The sequence below is a fragment of the Molossus molossus genome, unplaced genomic scaffold (assembly GCF_014108415.1).
Source record: "Molossus molossus isolate mMolMol1 unplaced genomic scaffold, mMolMol1.p scaffold_m16_p_6, whole genome shotgun sequence".
In the NCBI taxonomy this organism is placed as follows: Eukaryota; Metazoa; Chordata; class Mammalia; order Chiroptera; family Molossidae; genus Molossus; species Molossus molossus.
The window spans coordinates 21826568-21850067 of NW_023425399.1; the positions used below are offsets into that span (position 1 = coordinate 21826568).

Genomic DNA, 23500 nt, shown 5'->3' on the forward strand with positions numbered 1-23500 from the left:
GAGAATCTTAAAAGCAGCAAGAGAGAAGCAGTCAGTTACCTACAAAGGAGCTCTCATAAGACTGTCACCGATTTCTCAAAAGAAACTTTGCAGGCCAGAAAGGAATGGCCAGAGATGTTCAAAGTGATGAAAAGCAACAGCCTACAACCAAGATTACTCTATCCTGCAAAGCTATCATTTAGAATCAATGGACATATAAAGAGTGTCCCAGACAAGAAAGCTAAAGTAGTTCTGCACCACCAAAACAGTATTATATAAAATGTTGAAGGGTCTTCTTGAAGAATAACAAAAATACGAACAATAAAATGGCAACACATACATATCTATCAACAGAATCTACAAACAAAATGAGCAAGCAAAACAGAAATAGACTAATAGATACAGAGAATTTTTTGTTGCTTGCCAAATGGGAGAGAGTGGGGGAATGGGTGAAGAAGATGAAGGGATTAAGAAGTACAAATTGGTTTTTAGACTGATGAACCTCAAAGGGAAGGGGGGTGGGGAAGGTGGGAAGAGATAAACCAAAGAACTTCTAGGCATATATGCATAACCAATAGACACAATGCATAAACAATAGTGTGGGGAAGGCAGGAGGGGAGTGGGATTGGGGAAGAGGGGGGTCAATGGGGGAAAAAATGGGGGACATCTGTAGTACATGGAACAATAAGTTTTTAAAAAAGTTATTCAGATAATTGTTCTATACACTAAAATTTAAGAAAATAACACATTAAAAGATGCCAAGATAATTAAGACAAAGTCCCTGACTCCAATATTACTATTATTAATATATAAGGAATACATGTATACCTAACAAAACATAATTATGAGATATAAAGTAAAAAGTACCAAAATGATAGGAAACATGCCCTGGCCGGTCCTGCTCAGTGGTTAGAGCATCAGACCACTCACCAAAGAGTCACAGGTTTGATTCCCGGTCAAGGGCATGTACCTGGGTTACAGGTTCAGGGTCCTGCAGGAGGCAACCAATCAATGTGTCTCTCTCACATGGATGTTTCTCTCTCTCTGCCCCTCCTTTCCACACTCTTTAAACATCAATGGAAAAAATATCCTCAGGTGAGGATTAATAACAACAAAAAGACAGGAACATTTCTCTTAGCTAGGTAAAAATACAAATAAACAAACAATAAGACAGGCTTTGTTGAGAACATAGGTAGGTTTTGAGTGCAGATGAGTTGGGAGAAATGAACTGAGAGAAATGGAAAGAACTAAGACAAGAAAAAAAATGGTTTCATGCAGAGAACATATCAAAATGGTAGGTATCAGCCTAGGCTAGAAATGTATAGGCCATAATGTCTAACACAATCAAGCCACTGTGAGCAATGGGCAGGAGCAGGAACTCATCTTCAGTCCTAGGAAGATCAAGACCTAAGGAAACCAAGACCTGCTTCTCTTCTTTCCTTGCTCAGGTTTGTGAATCACCAATTTTAAGTTCCTTCCATGTACCCACAGTATAATATAAAAATGATGACCAGCCAAACTCCAGCCAATGGAGATGGGGGCAGGCATATTGATTTCCATCCACATTCCACACCAAAATCATGAGTCTATGACTTTGGCCTAAACTGCTTTAATCCCTTGACCTCTCAAAATCCACATGACTCTGCCACCTTTAGTGTCCTCAGTGCTAGACTTCATTCTTGACTTTAACTCATCAGCTAAATACAAAATATTAGCCATGAAAGAGACATCTAATCATGGTACCATGGGGAAGGATTGGTGTCAGCTGGTGTCTTGGATCCTGCATCCAGACCTCCCGGATGTCAGCAAATTATCCATTCCAGTGTCCCTTAATGCATCTTGAATTTTAGCTCTCAGCAATGCTCAAACTGCTTTATTGACTTATTAGAGCCAAAGGCATTAAGCTAATACCTCCTACTTGAACAACTCTTAGAAGTTACTTTCCACATTGTATTCTATATGAACAGCACCCTCTAGAGCACAACTCCAGAATACAATATGAACAGTGATCAGGAGTTACAAGCCAGTTGAACACCAGTTAGATGTCTCAACAAGTATCCTAGATGTCAAGATTTTATTACTATACTTCATTTGCCAAGTACTAAGGAAAAGTCTAACATCTCAGAACGATTACTGTGCATATTTAACGTAACAAATAAAAGTAAGGCCCGGCAGGTGTGGCTCAGTGGTTGAGCATCAACCCATGCACCAAAAGGTTACTGGTTCGATTCCTGGTAAGGGCACATGCCCAGGTTGTGGGCCAAATCCCCAGTGGGGGTCATGCAGGAGGTGGCCAATCGATGTTCTCTCTCACATTGATGTTCCTCTCTTTCTCTCTTCCTCTCTCTCTAAAAAATCAAGTACAGTCGTCCCTTGCCACTTCGTGCTTCAACTTTCGCGGCTTCACTCTATCGCGGTTTTTTCAAATATATTCATTAAAAAGTTGATTGAGAGAAGTAAAAATGATACAGTGCGCACTGGGTTGTCTGAGTCAATTATACACCCCTGTATTACAATTAAAATTAAAATTACTGTACGTATGGACTGTAGGCCTATGTATTCGAGCACCCCAGAAATCCTTCAACGCCAGGTAACCGCTACAGTCTCGAACGGATTAACCACGATAAACGAGAAACGACTGTAAAAACAAAACAAAGAACCATTTTGTGACCTTGAATTAGGTGAATATTTCTTGGATACAACAACAAAAGCACAGCACAGCCTATTAAAAAAAAAGATAAACTGTAATTCAAAAAATTTTTTTAGCTTCTACTCTTCAGAAAACATGACCAAGAAATTACAAAAACAAGCTATAGACTCACAGAAAATATCTGATAAAGGATTTCCACCCAGAATATAGAAAGAACTCTAAAAACTCCCTAAGAAAATAAACAACACAATTTATTTAAATGGGTAAAAGATTTAACCAGACATTTCACAACAGGCAATAAAGGGATGGCAAATAAGCACTTGAAAATATTTAGGAAACATAAGTTTGCAATTTCTTAAACAGTTATACACGTACCATCCAATCCAGCCATGCCACTCCTATGTATTTATAAAGGTAGCTTTCTAATAGCCCAAAACTGGAAACAACTCAAACATCTATCAACAGGTGAATAAATAAACAAATGAGATATATCCATAGAGTGGAATACAACAGTAAAAAGGAATGAACTATTGACACATAAATCTTAAAATAGTTATGCTGAATGAAAGAAGCCAAAGGAAGAAGAGGTGGGGGGGCGGGAATGAATTTATTCAGCATGAGAGGGAGGGATTACAAAGGGGCACAGGGAAATGGTACTGAACTCAAGGGGTTTGCCACTTGGAGTGCTCTATTAAAAAATTAGAAATGGTTGTAGCAAGTTAGTTTTATTTACTTGCAGCAAGTGAAGGAGATGGGAATCACATCCAAAGCTTTGCCTCACCAAGGGGAAGCTTTAGCTGCTTATATAAATTATTTGATCGATTTAATGTTGATTTCTTCTTTGCAGTCTGGTACTTTCACCAGGTTGAATAGCTGTCAGCTAATCCTGTTTACAACTGCATCTACAAAATACTAAGCTACAGTTTAACATTTAGCAGGACAGAACATTTAAAACTGTCCATGCCCTGGTCAGTTTGGCTCAGCGGTTGGAGCGTTGGCCTGTGGACTAGAGAGTTCCGCATTCTTTCCAGACCTTGAGATCCTTGTCCTACCTAACAGAAACTTGTAGGAGTGATTGATATGTTCGCTATCTTGATTGTGGTGATGGTTTCACATGTATATCCATGTCAAAACTTAAACTGTAGCCCCGGCCGGTTTGGCTCAGCAGTTGGAGCGTCGGCCTGCAGTCCAGAGAGACCGGGGTTCGGTTCCCGCTAAGGGTGCATACCTCAGTTGCGGTTTGTCCCCCGCCCTAGCTGGTCATGCGGGTGGCAGCCACTCGACATGTCCCTTTCACGTCGATGTTTCTCTCTCTCTCTCTCTCTCTTTCTGTCTTCCTCTCTCTCCCTCCCACTCTATCTGAACAAAAAGAAGAAAAAAAAACTTAAACTGTATACTTTAAATATGTATAGTTCATTGTGTGTTCATGATACCTCAATTTCTAAAAAAGTGATAGAACAAAACAAAGCATATGCAAGGGAAAAGTGACAAAGATTTAAGGAGGAGGAGTTAGGAAGAAGCACTGTTCAGGAGTGGGTGAGTAGATCCCTGAAGATTCCATGCAGTTTGAAACAGCTGAGAAGACAGCAAACTGAACCAAATATCTGTAGGCAGTAAGAAACATGGGTCTGAAATACAAAAAGGATTCATCCCTTGAGAAACAGCAGAAGACGGAGCACAAGGCAGAGGAAGGTGCCAGGTTAGCTCAATACCTCATTAATCTATAACGTTATTATGGTGCATTCCCCTTGGCGTGTCTGCTTTTTAAAACGCAAAAGACTGCTCTCCTGGCTTATATCACTGATAAATAACATCTGAAACAAGAGAGACAAAGCTCACAATCTCTCACAGGTCCCGTCCAGACAACTGAACTTAGCTCAACCTGCTTTAAAATGGTATTTCTCAAAAGAATCGAACACACCTTGCAGAATTCATCTTCATAGTTAGCATTCAAGGAGACACACAGTTTGGCAGAAAATATCTGAACCTGACATATTTCTAAATTGCTTAAAGGAAGGAAGAAAAGTTAGTCTAAAATATATCTCTTGTTATAAATGTAACGAAAATGTCACATTCTAAATAAATAGCTCTGTAAAAAGAGCTAATGCAGCTTATATTGCTATTTGGATCAGATATCCAGTCCCTACCTCCTTACTGCACCCATTGCAGTAAACAAATGCCACCTTCTCAATAAAGCTTTCCTGCCCTGGCCGATTTAGCTCAGCGATTAGAGCATTGGCCCACGGACCAGAGTCCCGGGTTCAGTTGCTGCTAAGGGCACATACCCGGTTGCAATTCGTCCCTGGCCCCTGTTGGTGTCGTGTGGGTGGCAACCAGTCGACGTCTCTCTCTCACATGGGTCTCTTAAATGGGTAAAAGATTTAATCTGGATTAAACATGGATCTTTCTCCCTCTCTCCCTCCCGCTCTATCTGAAGATAAATACAAAAATGTCCTTGGGTGAGGATAAAAAATAAATAAAGCTTTCCTAAGTCCCCTCTTCACTATGCTCCCTTGACGGAATACTATACTTGAACAACAGCACTTAGTTCCTTAAGCTATTAGAGGTTAAGTACTGATCTACTTACTCATCACAAATCCTAAACAGTGTTCTATACACACCAGGTGCTGAAACACTAAAAAGAGGAGTATGATAGAATTAGGCCATAAGTGATAAAATCTAGAGAGGCCTAGAAACCAACAAGGCTCACCAGAGTTCTGCTTTCCCTTCATTAAGTGTTGTAACTGCAGCTGACTGGGGCCGAGGGGATAAGTACATAGGGGTTCACTATATTATTCTGTCAACTTTGTGTATGTTCAAAATTCTCCACAATAAATTGTTTTAAAATAATAATAAAGGGTGGGTGAAGATATGATCAAACCCTTTTTGTTCTTACTTTCCTACCTTTGAACTTTTCTTCCCTTTTTCCTTTAAACTTGATCTTTGCCAGCCTCCCCCCTTTGTTGTCAACAGGTCCACTGGGTCATTAGCCATTTAACAAATGGTGGTTTGAAGGATAAAAGACAGACCCTTTGCACAGGCAGTGGAATTCCAAATGCTAGACTCTTGGCTCCACAATGTCTGATTCAGAAGAACTGCTGGGAGCTATTAGTTCAGCTCGCCCACCCAGGCATATGAAGACTCCTTCCTTTTACACCACTCCCATATGCCTCTCATTTATGCCTACACAATTTTGTGCTTGTGTGCTTTCGTTTAGCACAGGAACAGATCAGACCCAGTGTGACCACAGAAATTACTAGGAGGGTCTAAGGCTAAGGAATCCAGAATGAAGCAATTTTAAATTGGAATTGCAACAGATCAGAATTTTTTTTCTAGTGGGGCAATAATCCAACAAAAAATATATTTTCAAAATTCCCAGACACAAAATAAGGATCTATGACAACAGCATGTGAGATGCATTCTGACCTAAATGAGAGCATTTGCCATCTTATAAGCATATCTTGTGCTTTTCCACCTCTGAGTCTTTGCTAACATTCTCCTCCCCTATACCTGGAACTAGAAGTCATGTCTAAATCTATATTTTCATTTAAAAATGTTTTACGTATTACTGCTTTCTTTCTTTTTTTTACAACATTTATTTTATTTTTTTCCTTTATTGCTTTCAGAGAGAGAGAAAGTGAGGAGGAGAGATAGAAACATTGATGAAAAAGAACATCGACTGGCCACCTCCTGCATGCCTCCCACTGGGGACTGGGCCCACAACCTGGGCATGTGTCCTGACCTGGAATCAAACCGGTGACCTCTTGGTTCATGGGTCGACACTCAACCACTGAGCCACACCAGCCAGACTGCTTTCTTTCTTGATATAAAAATACTGGGAGGCCCTGGCTGGTTTGGCTCAGCAGTTGGAGCATTAGCCTGCGGACCAGAGAGTCCTGGGTTCGGTTCCCGCTAGGGGCATGTACCAAAAAAAAAAAAAAATACTGAGAGTAATCATGCCTCATTGTTGTTGTTTTTTTCCTTTTTTGAACTCACAAAGAGAACAAAGTAAAGGGGAGAGAGATGGGATGATCTCCTGCAGTAATGAAACTAGAATTGAAAGAGGAACAGAAGGTTATTTTTTAAAAACTTAATATGAAAGAAATATCATAATGTGAAAATAACTGGGCTGTAGGCAAGACAAACTCCCAGTGGGGAAAAGAAAAGGTTCAAACTTCCTCAAACAAAGCCAACTGGTGGCACCATTAGCCCCAGGACTTGGTATTGGATGGTACAGACTGCTTAAGTTGGTTCTTGGGCAGATAGCCTTGATTCTCACTCAAAAGAGTGGGCATGTTAAGGAAGGTTATATACACAATTCTGGCAAAAAGGAGTAGAGCACATGAGTTATAAATCATATCCCTGATTCCAAAAAACAAGAATAGGAACAGAAATAACTGACATTTGAGTCAATGGTTGATAACAAAAGGCCTCATCTGGGATCGTCTGATTCAAAAAAAAGGGGAAAACAGCCAACCAAACAAATTAAGCCAATCAAAAAAGTCTGGATTTGAGTGGTGGTCTGCTCTTCTTTAGATCATTTTGAAAGCTATCCTTCAAGGCCTGGTTCAGATGACATTTTCCACATGCAACCTTTACTGATCATCTCCTTTATTCTATTCATATGTCCTCATCTTAACCTGTCTCACTCAGTTAACTTGAGTGCACAGGCCATCTAACCTCAACAAGGTATCAAATTTCTTAAGATCTGAAAACTTATCTTATGCAGAATTCATAACTCTCTCTGCCTTTCATGAAAACTATGCTTAATATATATTTTTTCCTTTGATTTTTGAAATTTGGACAAATCACAATATATAGAACTCAGGAATAAAATTCAAATAGCCAGGAACAAGCAAACAATATAAAACATATACAAATTAAGTGGTGTATAATAATTGTATCTAGGAAATCAAAGAGAACAACACTTCATGGAACCTTATCAAATATACATAAAGAGAACTAGCTCAACATGGTCCCACAAGTTTTGTAAAGTAGCTGAGGATTTGAACAAAAGTAGTTCACTGTCAAGTGATCCTATAAAAGTAGGGAATGCTACCATGATTACACATTTAGATAATAGAAATCTACTTAGACCATCATTCAAATGCATACCTGCACTCACTTAAGTATGTGACTTCATGGCCCAACTCTTACCCAAAATATTGCAATGCAAAGCAGGTTAAGTAAGATGGAACTAGAACTTTCAAGGCCTCCAACCATGAAAAAAGGAGACTGGGATAAATTCCTTTCAAAATGGTATTCAGAGAACAGTCCTCCTCACATGGAAATGTGGCTTAAGACATATATTTCCTTTATTACAATCAATTTACAATTTTTATTTGTCCTTAGTTAAGAGGTAGGAGTACCCACAATAATCTATCAGCATCCTTTAATAAGCTAATTTATAATTCTGAATTTTGGTTTTTTGACAACTTAAAACTTTGTTTAGCCATAAAATAAATTTAGTCAAACAGATGTTTTGGTTCCATTAAAAAGCTATATTCTGAGCAAAGAACAAAGATTTCTCCAAAGAAGATATGCAAATGGTGATAAGCACATGAAAAGATGCTCAGCATTATTAGTCACTGGGGAAATGAAAATCAAAATCACAATGTGATACCACTACCCACCCACTAGATGGTTATAATAAAAAAGACAGATAATAGTAAGTATTGTAGAGAATGTGGAAAAACTGGAATCCTCATATACTGCTGCTGGGAATGTAAAATGGTAAGCTACTCTTCCAAAGTGATCTAGCGGAATTACCATATAACTCAGTAATTCCACTCCTAGATATATACCCAAGAGAACTGAAAGCATATGTCCATATAAAAACTTGTACAGGTTTTTACTCCTGAGCAAAACCTGCCGTTGAGGATTCCTCCCCAGGAGGCAGCCTGTCAGCATGGAGTTTGTGAACAGCAACATCAAGCCCATCTGCCCCTACTGCAGACAGACCAAAGAGCTCCTCAGCCAGTTCTCCTTCAAACCAGGGGCTTTGATATTTGTCGCTATCACAGCCACCAGTGACACAGAGAAGATTCAAGAGTATTTGCAGCAGCTCACTGGAGCCAGAACTGTACCTCGAGTCTTTATTGATCAAGAGTGTATAGGTGGATACACTGACCTAATGAATACGTATCAACGTGGGGAACTGTTGATGCAGCTAAGGCAAATTGGAGCTCTACAGTAATTACAGAGCAGATTCCAGGCTGGTATCTCCTTGGACAGCTGGATGGCATTGTGAAAGATGCAGCACTTCCTGGCGGATGGCCCTGGGGCCACCTTTACCTAGCTACAGCAACTATCTACTTAATATTCTGAAATATCTGAACGAAAAAAATGGAGGGGGGGGCAGTTTCTTGGCAAAAACAGGCTTTTCTTCTTTTGACTCTCTTCTTTTGACTCCACTTGCCACAAACCACAGGTTTGAGAAGGTTGATGGACATCTTGGGTTCCTTCCAGATTGGCCCTTGGGTTCCAACAGATCGTGACAAGTTACAGCTCAAGATTCCCTCACTGACCCAAGAAAGTTCTTTCTCTTTTGCCCATGGTCTCACCATTCTTCATGTGCCAGGACTCTCTACCTCTATGCCAGTGCTTCCCAACAAGGTCATTCCAGGCCTTAAGATGAACCTAGTTAATTGTATGCTACTGCCCAAAAATGCTATAGAGTTTGAATATAGAGTTTGCATTATGAAATCAATAGGTATTTTAAATGTGCTTCTTCAAACTACATGTATCTCCCTCATCATGTCTTGAGATTCACTGCTCTGAATCAGTGTTTTTAACCTTGACAACACACAGAGATCATAGGAAATGCTCAACAATTCTTAAGGGTCTGAGGACCCAATCTGAGAAACACCATATGGGAAGTTAAGCACGGGGTCTTCCCCTGGTGCTACAGGGCTCAGAGGTGCACCTGCAGATGCAGTGATCTTGGGCAGCACTGTTATGTGGGGTGATCATCCAGGTACTCCTGAACAATGTGTATTAACGTGTTTAGATTAAAAACAAAAGTTAAACGAATTCAAAACATTATCATAAAAAAACTTGCAACCCCTCCCCCAAGAAAGTCTGTGAAAATGGTCAAATTTGAGAAACACCGTCTCAAAAGAACTTCTTTTATTCCCCACTCCATAAAACCTTAAGAATTACTCATTGTGGAGTTTGTTCTAGAATCCCAAGATTAATTTCTTTTTGTCGTCTCTAGTGTGAAAGGTAAATTTCTTTTGTAATAAAGAAGCAGACATAGATGACAATGATTTTTTTTGTCCAATTCTTTTCTATGTTCTCAAGTCCTTAAAGAATATTAATGTGACCCCATCAATTTGAAGCTTTATTAGTTTGTCCCCTAGTTTGAAGAAGCACATTTAAAATGCCTATTGATTTTCATAATACAAACTCTATATTCAAACTCTACAGCATTTTTGGGCAGTAGCATACAATTAACTAGGTTCCTAGGGCCTGGAATGACCTTTTTGGGAAGCACTGACATAGAGGTAGAGAGTCCTGGCACATGAAGAATGGTGAGACCATGGGCAAAAGAGAGTCAAAAGAAGACTATAAATAAAGGTACATTACTGTCCTTCAAAAAAAAACACTTGTACAGAGCCCGGCTAGCGTCCCGGATGGCGTGGCTCACTGGTTGAGCATCCACCCATGCACCAAGAGGTTGCTGGTTCAATTCCTGGTCAGGGCACAAGCCCAGGTTGTTGGCCAATCCCCAGTGGGGTGGCATACAGTAAGTAGCCAACTGATGTTCTCTCTCATAGATGTTTCTCTCTCTCTAAAAATTAATAAAGAAAAAAAACTTTAAAAGAAAACTTGTACGAAAATGTTTACAGCAGTACTTAGGAATCATTCCAAACCATGAAATCACCAACAAAAGGCACAAAAATGTGAAAAACATGACACTAAATAGATCATGAAAAGGACTTGAGCCCTGACCAGGTGGCTCAGTTGGTTGGAACATCAATCCATATACCAAAAGTTTATGGGTTCAATTCCTGACTGGGGCATGTATCCCGCCCCCCACCCCCAAAATCAATGAAAGTGGACGACCCTGGTCGGTTTGGCTCAGTGGCTGGAGCGTCAAACTGGGGGCTCTCAGTCCATGGGACCATGCTCATCCACTGAGCCACACTGGCCAGGCTCCTCATTTTTAATATTGGACAATTAATTCAGAAGAGTTTAAATATAATGCAGTTCAAACAAAGAATGTTTCTAATACTTTACATGAAATATCCAGAACACGCAAATCCAGAAACAGAAAGTAGATTAGAGGCTGGGAAAGTGGAGTAATTATTAATGGGTATGGGGTTTAATTTGGGGATGATGAAATATTCTGATTAGTGTTGACAGTTACACAACCTGTGCATTTACTAAAAATTCATTAAATATACACTTTAAAGAGGCATGTTTACAAAAAAAATTATCCACATTATTTTCTGACTTATGCAAAAGAGTCATCTATAACTTTCTTTTCAAATATATACGTATTTTTGAAAAGAAAAAATATATATGTCTCATCATACTATTACCTAGGTGTAACCTAACCAGTGCATTTCTAGCACAGCAAGCATAAAGTTAACCCTCTAAGTGCACACTTCTTTCCTATTAATAAGATTGATCCTGTGTTGTTGTTTTTTAAGTGTCATTAGGCCCCTCCCACAACAGTAAACCCTGGGAACCCCCCACCCCTCCCCACTCCACTTGCCTCCTCTGCCATGACCAACAAGGAAGCAGCCTTTGATGATGCAGTAAAACATGTAATCAACGAAGAATACAAAATATGGAAAAAGAACACCCCTTTATGATTTGGTGATGACCCATACTCTGGAGTGGCCCAGCTTAACTGCACAGTGGCTTCCAGAAGAAAAAAATTTTAGCATTCATAAACTTGTCCTGGAGACACACACTGGATGAAAAAAACCACCTAGTGATGCCGTGTGCAGCTCCCTAATAATGATGCTCAGTTTGATGATTCACACTATGACAACAAGAAAGAAAAATTTGAAAGTTTGGGCTCTGTTAATGAAAAAATTGAAATAAATATCAAGATCAACCATGAAGGAGAAGTAAACAGGGCATCTTATATGCCACAGAACCCTTGCATCATTGCAACAAAGACTCCATCCAGTGATGTTCTTGTTTTTGGCTATACAAAACAGCCTTCTAAACCAAATCCTTCTGGGAAGTGCAACCCAGGCTTGCGTCTCAGTGGACATCAGAATGAAGGCTGTGGGATTTCTTAGAATCCAAATCTCAGTGGGCATTTACTTAGTGCTTCAGATGATCATACCATCTGCCTGTGGGACATCAGTACTGTTTCAAAGGAAGGAAAAGTTGTGGATTCGAAGACCATCTTTATAGGGCATACAGCAGTAGATGTTTCGTGGCATCTGCTCCATGAGTCTTTGTGTTTGGGTCAGTTGCTGATGATAAGAAACTTATGATCTGTGATACTTGTTCAAACAATACTTTCAAACCAAGCCACTCAGTTGATGCTCACACTGTTGAACTGAACTGCCTTCTTTCAATACTTACAGTGAGTTCATTCTTGCCACAGGATCAGCTGATAAGACTGTTGTCTTGTGGGATTGCAGAAATGTGAAACTTAATTGCATTCCTTTGAATCACATAAGGATGAAATAAATATTCCAGGTTCAGTGGTTGCCTCAAAATGAGACTATTTTGACTTCTAGCGGTACTGATCACTTCTAGAATGAATGTCTGAGATTTAAGTAAAATTGAAGAGAAACAATCCCTGGAAGATGCAGAAAGTGGGCCAGTGATGTTATTTACTCATGGTGGTCACACTGCCAACATATCTGATTCCTCCTAGAAACCCAATGAATCTTGGGTGATCTGTTCTGTGTCAGAAGACAGTGTCATGCAAGTGTGGCAAATGGCAGAGAACATTTATAATGATGAAGATCCTGAAGAAATTGTGGATTCAGAAGGACAAGAGTCTCTAGATATGTCAGTACTTCTTGTGATTTTAAACTCCCCATTTTTCCCTCTCAACCCTGACAGTGATTTAACACTGGTTTTAAGACAGAGACTTTGTTCAGCTAACCCTCTATAATAGGTATCATCAACAATGTTATTAGCCCAAACCAAGGGTGTTTTCTAAATATTAACTGGGGGACTTGATTCAACAAAGTCACAGATTTATACTTAAATTTTCCTCAAGAATTTTCTAATTACAAAGATCTAAAGTAGCCACTGAAAGGGGAATTCTGTGTGTGGTTATCTTATTTTTCTTCTTATTCTATATCCTCACGTTTTTTTCAGACTCATTTAAGTAAAGACTAGAAATAAGGAATAGAGCCAAGTGAGGTAGGTGTCTGATCCATGAAGTACTGCAAGATGTCATTTTTATTCAGTAATTAGGGGAAATTCAAATCTTACAAATTCCTACACTAAAATCTTTACACCTGACTTTCTAGGATTCACATTTTCCTATGTAGACCAGATACCTCTCAGTTTCTTAAGTCAAAACTGTGTTCCTCTTTCCTCATATATTTTTTCTTGTTAGTGTATTTCTTGAGCTATTTTCATATTATTTCTTTCCTTCTGTGAAATGTTTTTTAACAAAAACTTGGGACCACCAAGTTATAAAGATGTATGTTTTTACCTCATAGTTATGCCATAGGTAGACTGTCCAGTTAAGTTGAGAAGAATAAATCACTAGCTTGTATTTGTTTTTATTTTAATATGTTTTTATTGATTTTTTTTGAGAGGAAGGGAAGAGATATAGAAACATCAATGTGAGACAGAAACATCAAATGGTTGCCTCCTGCGTACTCCCTGCTGGGGACTGAGCCCGCAACCCAAGCATGTGCCCTGACTGGGAATGGAATCAGGACCTCTCGGTCCATGGGACGACGCTCAATCCACTGAGCCATACCAGCCAGGCTGCTTGTATGTTTTTAAAATTAAATTAATCACAGATAAGAAGTAAAATGTGTGTAATTAAACATCTGAATAAGGAAAAAATGCTTACAAATAAAGTTGCAATAAAACTCTTGAAATTATTTGAAAATGAGAACATCTGCAAGTTGTAGCATGCCCTCCTAGGCAAGTTCCAGAAGAAAATGAGAACAAAAGAGAGAAATGTTACTCATCACTCAAGAACCCACAATCTAAAAACCCCTTAGTTATTCCAAAGCCATAGCCATCCAGATGATTCCATAAGCAACAGAAATGAGGAACCACTTCTCTGCTTAAACTCTCAGATTCTGGATTCCAGCACCCTTTTCAAGAATCCAAAAATCACAGTAATATGAAAAGGGAAACAAAAAAAAGGAACATCAAAAAGTCATCTAAAGGTCACCTAGTCTACCTAGGTTCCACATCCTTTTTCCCTATCCAACCAAGAATTCATCATGGCAGGACAGTTTTGATTTTCTTAACAAAAGATCTTACTTGAGGTTAGGAAACAGTCCAATTTTTACTAAATGCCAACTATGTGCCAGGCACTGAATTATACATAATTCTTTGCATCAAAAAATATAAATACCTGTATATATTTTCTTCTTTATTTTTAGAAAGAAAGAGGAAGGGAGAGAGAGAGAGAAAGATAGAAACGTCAATAAGAGAGAATTATCGATTGGCCGCCTCCTGCATACCTCCTACTGGGAATTGGGCCCACAACCTGGGCATGTGCCCTGACCAGGAATCAAAATGGTAAGCATTGAGCATCATGGGTCAAGGTTCAACAACTGAGCCACACTGGCTGGACAATACCTGCACATATTTTGGTGGCCTTAAAACTGAAGCTTCTGAGGTAAGTGATAACTATAACAACAACAACAAAAGTCTAAGGAAATAAATTAGCCCTTAAACCAAAAGATTCTACAAAAATCAACTCCAACTAAAAGCAGCAAATCTTGCCTGGCTGCTGTGGCTCAGTGGTTGAGCATCAACCCATGCACTAAGAGGTTGCCGGTTCAATTCTCAGTCAGGACACATGCTCAGGTTGTGGGCCCGATCCCCAGTGAGGGGACATGAAGGAGGTGGCCAATTGATGTTCTCTCTCATCAATGTTTCTGTCTCTCTCTCCTTCTCATAAACCCAAAAGGGGGGAAAAAGTTTTTTAAATTAAAAAGCAGCAAATCTCTCCATACCTCCCCTCTCCCACTGTCTTCCAAACCCTTGGGCTTGCTTTATTTTTCTTCAAAGTATTTATCTCCATCCACCTGAGGTTTTAGTATGTATTTGTTTGCCTGTTATTAGCTATCTCCTCACTAGACTGTGAGCCCTATGGGAGGAAGGAATTCGTTTTGATCACTGTTCTATCTCTAGTACCTAAAACTGTACCTGGCACATAGGAAACACTCCATAAATATTTGTTAAATGAATAAATTATATTCATGAATGAAGCAAAATACTCAGATGTTTTTTTCTGGCTTCCCTGGAGAACAATCTTCATAGACCTTCATTTTAACCTTGCATGTAAGAGGCAGAAAAACATGCACTATGCTTCCTTCATTTTCTATAAAATTTATTTATTTATTTATTTATTTATTTATTTATTTATGTATTTATGTATTTATTTTTTATTTAGCTTTTTTATTTGACAGAGAGAGGAAGGAAGAGGGAGAGAGACAGAAACATCGTTGAGCCCTGGCCTATTTGGCTCAGCAGTTGGAACATCAGCCTGCGGACCAGAAAGTCCTGGGTTCGGTTCCCGCTAGGGGCATGTACCAAAAAGAAAGAAGAAAAGAAAAGAAAAGAAACATTGTTGAGCGAGAACATCTACTGGCTGTGTCCTGCATGCTCCCTGCTGGGGATTGGGCTCACAACCTGGGCATGTGCCCTGACCAGGAGTTGAACTGGTGACCTTCTGGTACATGGGTCGACGCTCAACCACTGAGCCACACAGGCCGGGCAAAATTTAATTTTTTAAATTGATTTTTAGAGAGAGGGAGGAAGGAAGAGAGAGAGAGAAAAAAAAAATCAATCAGTTGCCTCTCTCACATGCCCCAACCAGTATGTGCCCTGACTGGGTATTGAAACTGCCAGTCTTCAGTGTACAGAGCAATGCTCCAACTAACTGAGCCACACTGGCCAGGGATTCTTTAAAATTCTTTTTATTATTTTTTTAGAGACAATGGAAAGGAGGGAGTGGGGGGGAGGTGAAGAGAGAAACATCAATGTGAGAGAGACACATCAATTGGTTGCCTCCCATATGACCCAGACTGGGACTGGGGATTGAACCTGCAACCCAGTTATGTGCCATTGAGAAGAAAGGAACTCGACCCTTGGTCTGAGGGCCGCTGAGCCAAACTGGCCAGGGCTTCTTTCAAATTCTTAATCCATTATTTCTCAGTCTCCTCAAGGCCAATGTAATGGATTCATTTTAGAGTTCAAGGCCAAGATAAACTGGTGTGGTGTCCTTGCTTTGATAAGGGAAAGCTGTATATATAACCCATAGTTTTCACAATGGTTCCTACTTTGCCTTCTCTGCTTGGAACCCCATGAACTTCATATTTAATTATTGTGCTTCTGCTCAGGCTGATATCATTTCCCTTTATCATCTCCTTCTCAAAAAAGGTGTGCAAATTCAAAAAACCTAAACTCTCATCCAGGTAAGAATCCGATTTTTTAAAAATGCTCTTGGAAAATGAGAATTAGGTCTTCATTCATTACAAAGACTATGGTTTAACCCTATACAGTTCAAATTTTAATGTACATATATATGAATCATCTGGAGAAATCTTATTAAAATGCAAATTTAGCCCTGGCCACTTTGGCTCAGTGGTAGGCCCATGGACCAAAGTCTTTTTTTTTTTTTTATCCTCTTCCAAGGACATTTTTCCATTTTTTTGTTCAGATAGAGTGGGAGGGAGGGAGGGAGAGAGAGAGAGAGAGAAAGAGAAAGAAACATCGACATGAAAGGGACACATCGAGTGGCTGCCACCCACACACCCAACCAGGGCCAGGGACAAGCTGCAACCGAGGTACGTGCCCTTATCAGGAACCAAACCTGGGTCTCTCTGGACCGCAGGCCGATGCTCTAACCGCTGAGCAAAACCAGCCAGGGCGGACCAAAGAGTCTTGAGTTTGATTCTGGTCAAGTGCACATACCTCAGTTGCAGTTGGATCCCTGGCCCTGGTTCGGGTCTTTCGGGAGGGAACCAACCTGGTGTGTCTCTCTCTCCCCTCCCTCCTTCCCACTCTATCTGAAAATCAATGGAAAATATCCTTGGGTGAGAATTTTTAAAAATGCAAATTCAGCAGGTCTGAGCCAGAGCCTGCATTTTAAACAGCTCCTATGTGAAACAGATGTGGCTGGTCCTTAGAATATACAATGTGTATCTACTTTCCTCATAGCTAATGTGATGCTGCCTGCCCCTGCTTGACTAGTTCTAAAGGGACTAAGTATACAACTAGCCAACTTCTACAAAACAATCCTTAAAGGCTTATCAATCCACTAGGCTTTCTCTTCAACAGCTTCTTGAACTTCTCAATTCCAATTTCTGTTTCTTAATCATATTTGGAACTCTCTCAAATGCTGTCCACATCTCTCTCTTAAACTGAGGGGTATAAACATGAAGTTAAACCTTAAGTAGGATCAGGCAAACTCCTAGCTCCTTCACCCAGTCCAGTAGTAGCATGATTTGTTTCTGAAACAACATTGTAACACAGGCTCATTTTTAGTTTGTAGTCCCAGATGAGCTGAAATTATGTACATAGCTGGTTGTTCAGTATAATAAATTGGCCAACTCACTTCACTATATCTTTGTATAATATCACTGGATTTGGTCCATTTTCAGAATTAAAGTTACTTTCAATTTTAACCCAATTCTCCAAAGAACCAGGCCCCATATGTGAGGAAGTATTTTATCTAGGTCTTAGTTATTTCATCTGTGAAATAGGGATGAGGACCATAAATGCACTCTAGTCTCTCCTTCCAAGAATCTATGACTTATAGTCTATGTTTCCCTTCTATTTGTCAGTACATGTGATCTGGGACCTTTATTTTACTCCTGTTTTACCTAATGAAAGGCTCTTTATGCTTACCTCCCATTTCTCCAGAGAAGAACCGGCCATAAACTATATATACATGTTACTATACATATTTAACTATCCTTACAAGGAACTCTCTCAGAAGTTAATATAATGAATTAGAAATATCTTCAAATAACTAAAAACAAAAATTAAAAGTAAACTTAAAAAACCCTTAAATTGCCCTGGCCAGTGTTGCAGAGTGGTTACAGTATTGCCCCATGCACCAAAGGGTCTCAGTCAGATTCGATTGCCGGTCAAGGGTACCCGGGTTTCAGGTTTGATCCCTGGCCCTGGTCGAGGTCATGCCTAAGGCAGACAACAGATGTGTCTTTTACATTGATGTTTCTCTCCTCCCTCTCCCTCTCTTTCTCTCTCATTTGCTCTCCCTCCCTCTCTTCCACTCTATCTAAAAATCAGTGGAAAAGTATCCTTGGGTGAGAATTAAAAAAAAAAAAAGAAACCCTTGAATTATTTTTCTCAGTGCCAACTCAATAAAAACACCAGCAGCCAAATGTATACCTTTTTTGTTCACTTTTGTTGTTATTGTCCTGACCAGTGTCAACACCTGTGCACAGGTAAAAGTTGTGCTTAGGTATATGTGACTAGAGATTTGTAGCTGAGGAAAACCAATCAATTAGCTCTCCTAAGTCTCATCAGCTGTTTTCCTGATGACAAAAAATATGTCCACCCGCTTCCACAGATGGCACAGCTGCAGTTAAAGTAAAACATCTGGTTCCTGTACATCTATTCCATGAAGCTTACTAGAACAATTCTAGCTACAGCTCAGGCGATCCCCAACCAACAATCTTAAAAAAGTTACAATAAGCCCTGACTGGTTTTGCTCAGTGGTTAGAGTGCTGGTCTGTGCATCCAAAGGGTCAAAGGATCGATTCCCCATTAAGGGCACATACCTGGCTTGCAAGTTCGCTCACAGCCTGAGTCAGGGTCGTGCCAGGGACAACCAAGCTATGTGTCTCTCTCACATCTATGTTTCTCACTCACCCTCTCCCTTCTTCCTTCCCTTCCATTCTACCTAAAAATCAATGTAGCCCTGGCTGGTTTGGCTCAGCAGTTAGAGTGTCGGCCTGCGGGCCAGAGAGCCCCAAGTTCAGTTCCCGCTGAGGGGTGCGTACCTCGGTTGCAAGTTTGCCCTGCCTGGTTGGGGTCGTGTGGGTGGCGACCACTCTATGTGTCTCTCTCATGTGGATGTTTCTCTCTCTCTTTTCCCCCTTCTCTCCTTCCCGCTCTATCTGAAGATAAATGCAAAAGTGTCCTCAAGTGAGGATAAAAATAAATAAAAATCAATGGAAAAAAAAAAAAAATATATATATATATATATATATCTCCTCGGGTGAGGATTAAAGGAATTATTATAAACAGTGAGAAACCTAGGTTACAAATATGATTGTCATTAACGACTTACTAAACTACTTAATTTAGAACATTTATAGAAAGATAAGCAGTCAGTGCTCCATGTGAAGAATGGTAATGTCGCCCTGGCCAATTTGGCTCAGCGGTTAGAGCGTCAGACAGCGGACCAGAGAGACCCAGGTTCGGTTCCCACTAAGGGCTCGAACCTTGGTTGCAGTTTGTCCCCGGCCCGGGTTGGGGTCATGTGGGTGGCAATCAGTCGATGTGTCTCTCTCACATTGATGTTTCTCTCTCTCCTCCTTCTCTCCCTCTGGCTCTGTCTGAAGATAAATGCAAAAATGTCCTCAGATGAGGATTAAAAAAAAAGAATGGTAATGTCAATACCAGTAAATGTGCTGAATGGATGACTAATCATAAATAAACACTATGTGAGAAATAAATTCTTCCTAGCTGTATATCTAAGAAACTTTAAAATTGAGAAATGTTTTATTCTCCCCATGGAACCTTAAATTAACTTAACCTCAGCTTAAATCCTCAGAGAAGTTTTCTCCCCATTAAGGAATATTCATCAATATTGGCCAAGAAAAATAATTTCTTCTTTTTTAATTTAATTAAAAAAATTTTTTCCCACCCTGGCCAGTTTGGCTCAGCAGTAAGAGAGTTGGCCTGCGGTCCCAAGAGACTCGGGTTTGGTTCCCGCTAAGGACATGTACCTCGGTTGCAGTTTGTCTCCAGTCCTGGTTGGGTCGTGCGGGTGGCAACCACTCAATGTGTCCCTTTCACGTCGATGTTTCTTTCTCTTCCTCTCTCTCTCTCTCTCTCTCTCTCTCTCCGACTCTATCTGAACAAAAAAATGGAAAAATGTCCTTGGATGAGGATAAAAAAAAATTTTTTTTTTCCCTTTAGTCATTCTAGAGAGAGAAAAACTGAGAAGGAAAGAGAGACAGAAACATCAATGAGAGAAAGCATAGACTGGCTGTTTCCTGCATGCCCCCACTGGGGATCAGGTCCACAACCTGGACATGTGTCCTGACGGGAAATCGAACTGGTGACCTCTTGGTGCATGGGTCGCTGCTCAACAACTGAGCCACACCATCTGGACAATGATTATTTCTTGAGCAAATAAACAAAAACACCAATGTGGTGATAAATTATTTTATGTCATAGTCCATGAGTTAGTCTGAATGTTGAAGTCATATTTTTGAGGATATTTTGATGGCTTATAGAGAAAATGACATAAAATGTTGGAAATTAAGAATGTCCCAGGAATATAGTAAACTACAGATATGAAAGCTTGCTTACCAAAAGACAACATAACCCTGGCCAGTTTGGCTCAGCGGTTAGAGCATCAGCCTGCAGACCAAAGGGTCTCAGGTTGGATTCTGGTCTAGGGCAAGTACCTGGGTTGCAGGTTTGATCCCCAGCCTGGTCAGGGTCGTGTGGGAGGCAACCAATCAAGGTGTGTCTCTCACATGATGTTTCTCTCTCTCCCCTTCTCTCCCATTCTCTTATTTATTGATTTATTTATTTTATATCCTCACCCAAGAACATTTTTTGATATTCTGTTCAGATAGAGTGGGAGGAAGAGAGAGGAAGAGAGAAACATCGACGTGAAAGTGACACATCGAGTGGTTGCCACCCACACAACCCAACCAGGACCGGGGACAAACCGCAACCGAGGTACGCGCCCTGAGCGGAAACTGAACCCTGGTCGAGGTTCTAACTGCTGAGCCAAAACAGCCAGGGCCCTCCCACTCTCTTTTAAAATCAATGGGAAAATATCCTCGGGTAAGGATTTTTAAAAAGACAAATAGCATTATCTAATATATATAATACAAAAACAATCAAAGATATAGTCCTTGAGTGAAAAATAAAGTCAAACATCAGTGCCTCCTCCTCCCTACCCAAGTCAGCATTAACTAGTATCTCTCCCCAATACATTCTCAGATATCTGCATTTATCATTCTGACCACAAAATATTCTATATCAAAATAGTTTTTCCTCCCAGTAACTCTTCCTCCAACTAGACTTAGATGGTCTTCTCAGGTTTAGACACTCTTAGGCAGTGTTTCTCAAATTAGTCTTTAGACTATCTATAAGATAATTAATTACTTGATGGAAAGGCAAATCCCTGGGCCCTGTCCCAACCTCCAGGATTTATTTTTTAAAATTTTTTTCTTTATTGCTTTTATTTATTCATTTAATCCTCACCCGAGGACATGTTTTGTTCAGACAGAGTGGGAGGGAGAGAGAGGAAAACAGAGAGAGAAACATCAATGTGAAAGGGACACACTGAGTGGCTGCTTCCCACATGACCCAACCGGAGCCAGGGACAAACTGTAACTGAGGTATGTGCCCTTAGCGGGAACCGAACCCGGGTCTCACTGGACCACAGGCCGATGCTCTAACCACTGAACCAAACTGGCCAGAGCTCTTTATTGCTTTTAGAGAGAGAGGAAGGGAGAGGGAGAGAGAAACAGAAATGTCAATGAGAAAGAACATCGATTGGTCACTTCCTGTATGCCCCCTACAGGGGATAGGGCCCACAACCTGGGCATGTGCCCTGACTGGGAATTAAACCAGTGACCTCTTGGTGCATGGGTCAACGCTCAACCAACTGAGCTACACTGTCCAGGCCAACCTACAGAATTGAATCTCTGGGAGGTAATATCCCAGAGGATGCATTTAACAAGCTTTCCAGATGCTTCACATGCACAAAGTATACACAGGATATAGTTATAGCTGTTTTTCACTCCTTAACCACTATTTTAATGCCCGCCTACATTTTCCAGTTACTTGAAATTAATTCAGCTTCATTATTCTAGAATTCTGAGACCCATACAAATTCACATCCTGTTTGGTCTGTCCTGTCTCCAGCAAGAGCCTACCTACTTCATTATCTCCCCAATATGAATTCCTTGTCCATTCTCTCCGCCAGAACAGGTTTTGTGTAAATGTTGAACTTATCCCACAATAGCAGTTCAATTCCTATACAGCATGGGTATATGATGAGTGCATCATTAAAAGCCAGATTAAAAGCAAAATGCAGCCTGGTGGGTGTGGCTCAAGTGGTTGAGTGCCGACCCATGCACCAAGTCGCAGGTTCGATTCTCAGTCAGGGCACATGCCCAAGTTGTGGGCCTGATGGGGGGTCGGGGGGAGCATGCAGGAGGAGGCAGCAAATCGATGTTCTCTCTCATTGTTGTTTCTATCTCTCTCCCTCTCCCTTCCTCTCTCTCTGAAAATCAATAAAGAAAAAAATGTAAAAAAAAACAACAAAAAGAAAATGCATTATGTATCATATGTATTAGTTTACAATGATGGGAATAATCACCAAAATATCTGGAATTTCATCCACCTGAAGTTTTTCTTCTTTTATGTCATCAATAGAAGAAAAGACCCATATTCATTTCCAGGACAGTTTGGTCTAGTTACAGGTTCACTAATTCCTTTTTCCACTATCAGACATCATCGCCTACAACCACAGATAATAGGTGCATCACTTGCTCCAAAATGGATGACCTTGCACTTTCTGAGAAAGGGAAAAGGACTTGAATAGTGCTTGGCAGCTTCATGAAGCAGTCAATCATCTATCTGCCTTTTTTACAGAGCATTTGGAAAGTTCTCTGAAATGAAAGGTGTGATCATTTTAAAGGCCTCTCACTACTAACTTTGAACAAATCAATACTGAATGTTGCTGTCGTTCATAAAATCTGTTCCAAGGTACTTAAGACAACAGAAGAGATAAATGTCTTTGCTCTTATTTAAAGCAAAGATCTGACAGAACAGTTTTGTGGACTTCCCATCTGACTGGAAATTATTAAGACTCTGCACAATATTATGTACAGTACGTTTCTTTTTATGAAAAACACTAAACATTTGTGTATCACAGCTAAGTGTAAAGGTATCCAAAAGTCTGAAAATACACAAACTTTCCATGATGATGTAAAAGGAAAGTTCTACTTTTTACTCTATTTTCTGCAATTTTTATAAGAATGTTTTGTATTACTTATGTAAAAGATATTTTTCAAAAATTATAATGTCAAAGCAGAATACTATAAATAATAATTCGTTCACCATTACTGATAAATAGAACATGGTAGTGCGGAGCTTGTCTCTACTACTAACCAGAAACATGTCCTGTTTGAGGTAATCTCACCCATGCATACTGTTTCTGCAACTGTAAACTGAATATAGTAATATTCAATTCACAGGTTGTGAGCAGTAAATAAAGTAATATATGTGAAATCCCCATGTAAACTATTTTTCAAATTATATATTACAAATAAACTTTAAAATACAATACAAAACACTCTATAGATAAAGCTTTCTTCATGTAATTCACAATGTACTTTATAGTCATAGAGCTTCCTAAGGTCATTACAGCAATGATCATTTTACACAGAATAACCGTAATAGAAATATGCAGAATAAATTTATACAAAGTCTAGTAAATTTCTATCACAATTCATTCAA

The 23500-nt window shown here is 39.8% G+C and overlaps 1 protein-coding gene and 1 pseudogene across 2 annotated transcripts in view; one reads left to right on the forward strand and one right to left on the reverse strand.

Moving 5' to 3' along the window:
• The window catches only part of CBFA2T2 (CBFA2/RUNX1 partner transcriptional co-repressor 2), a 175643-nt gene that overhangs the window by 124591 nt on the left and 27552 nt on the right, over nt 1-23500 (reverse strand). The gene's annotated exons all lie outside the window — the stretch shown is intronic.
• LOC118618464 lies at nt 11362-12722 on the forward strand (annotated as a pseudogene).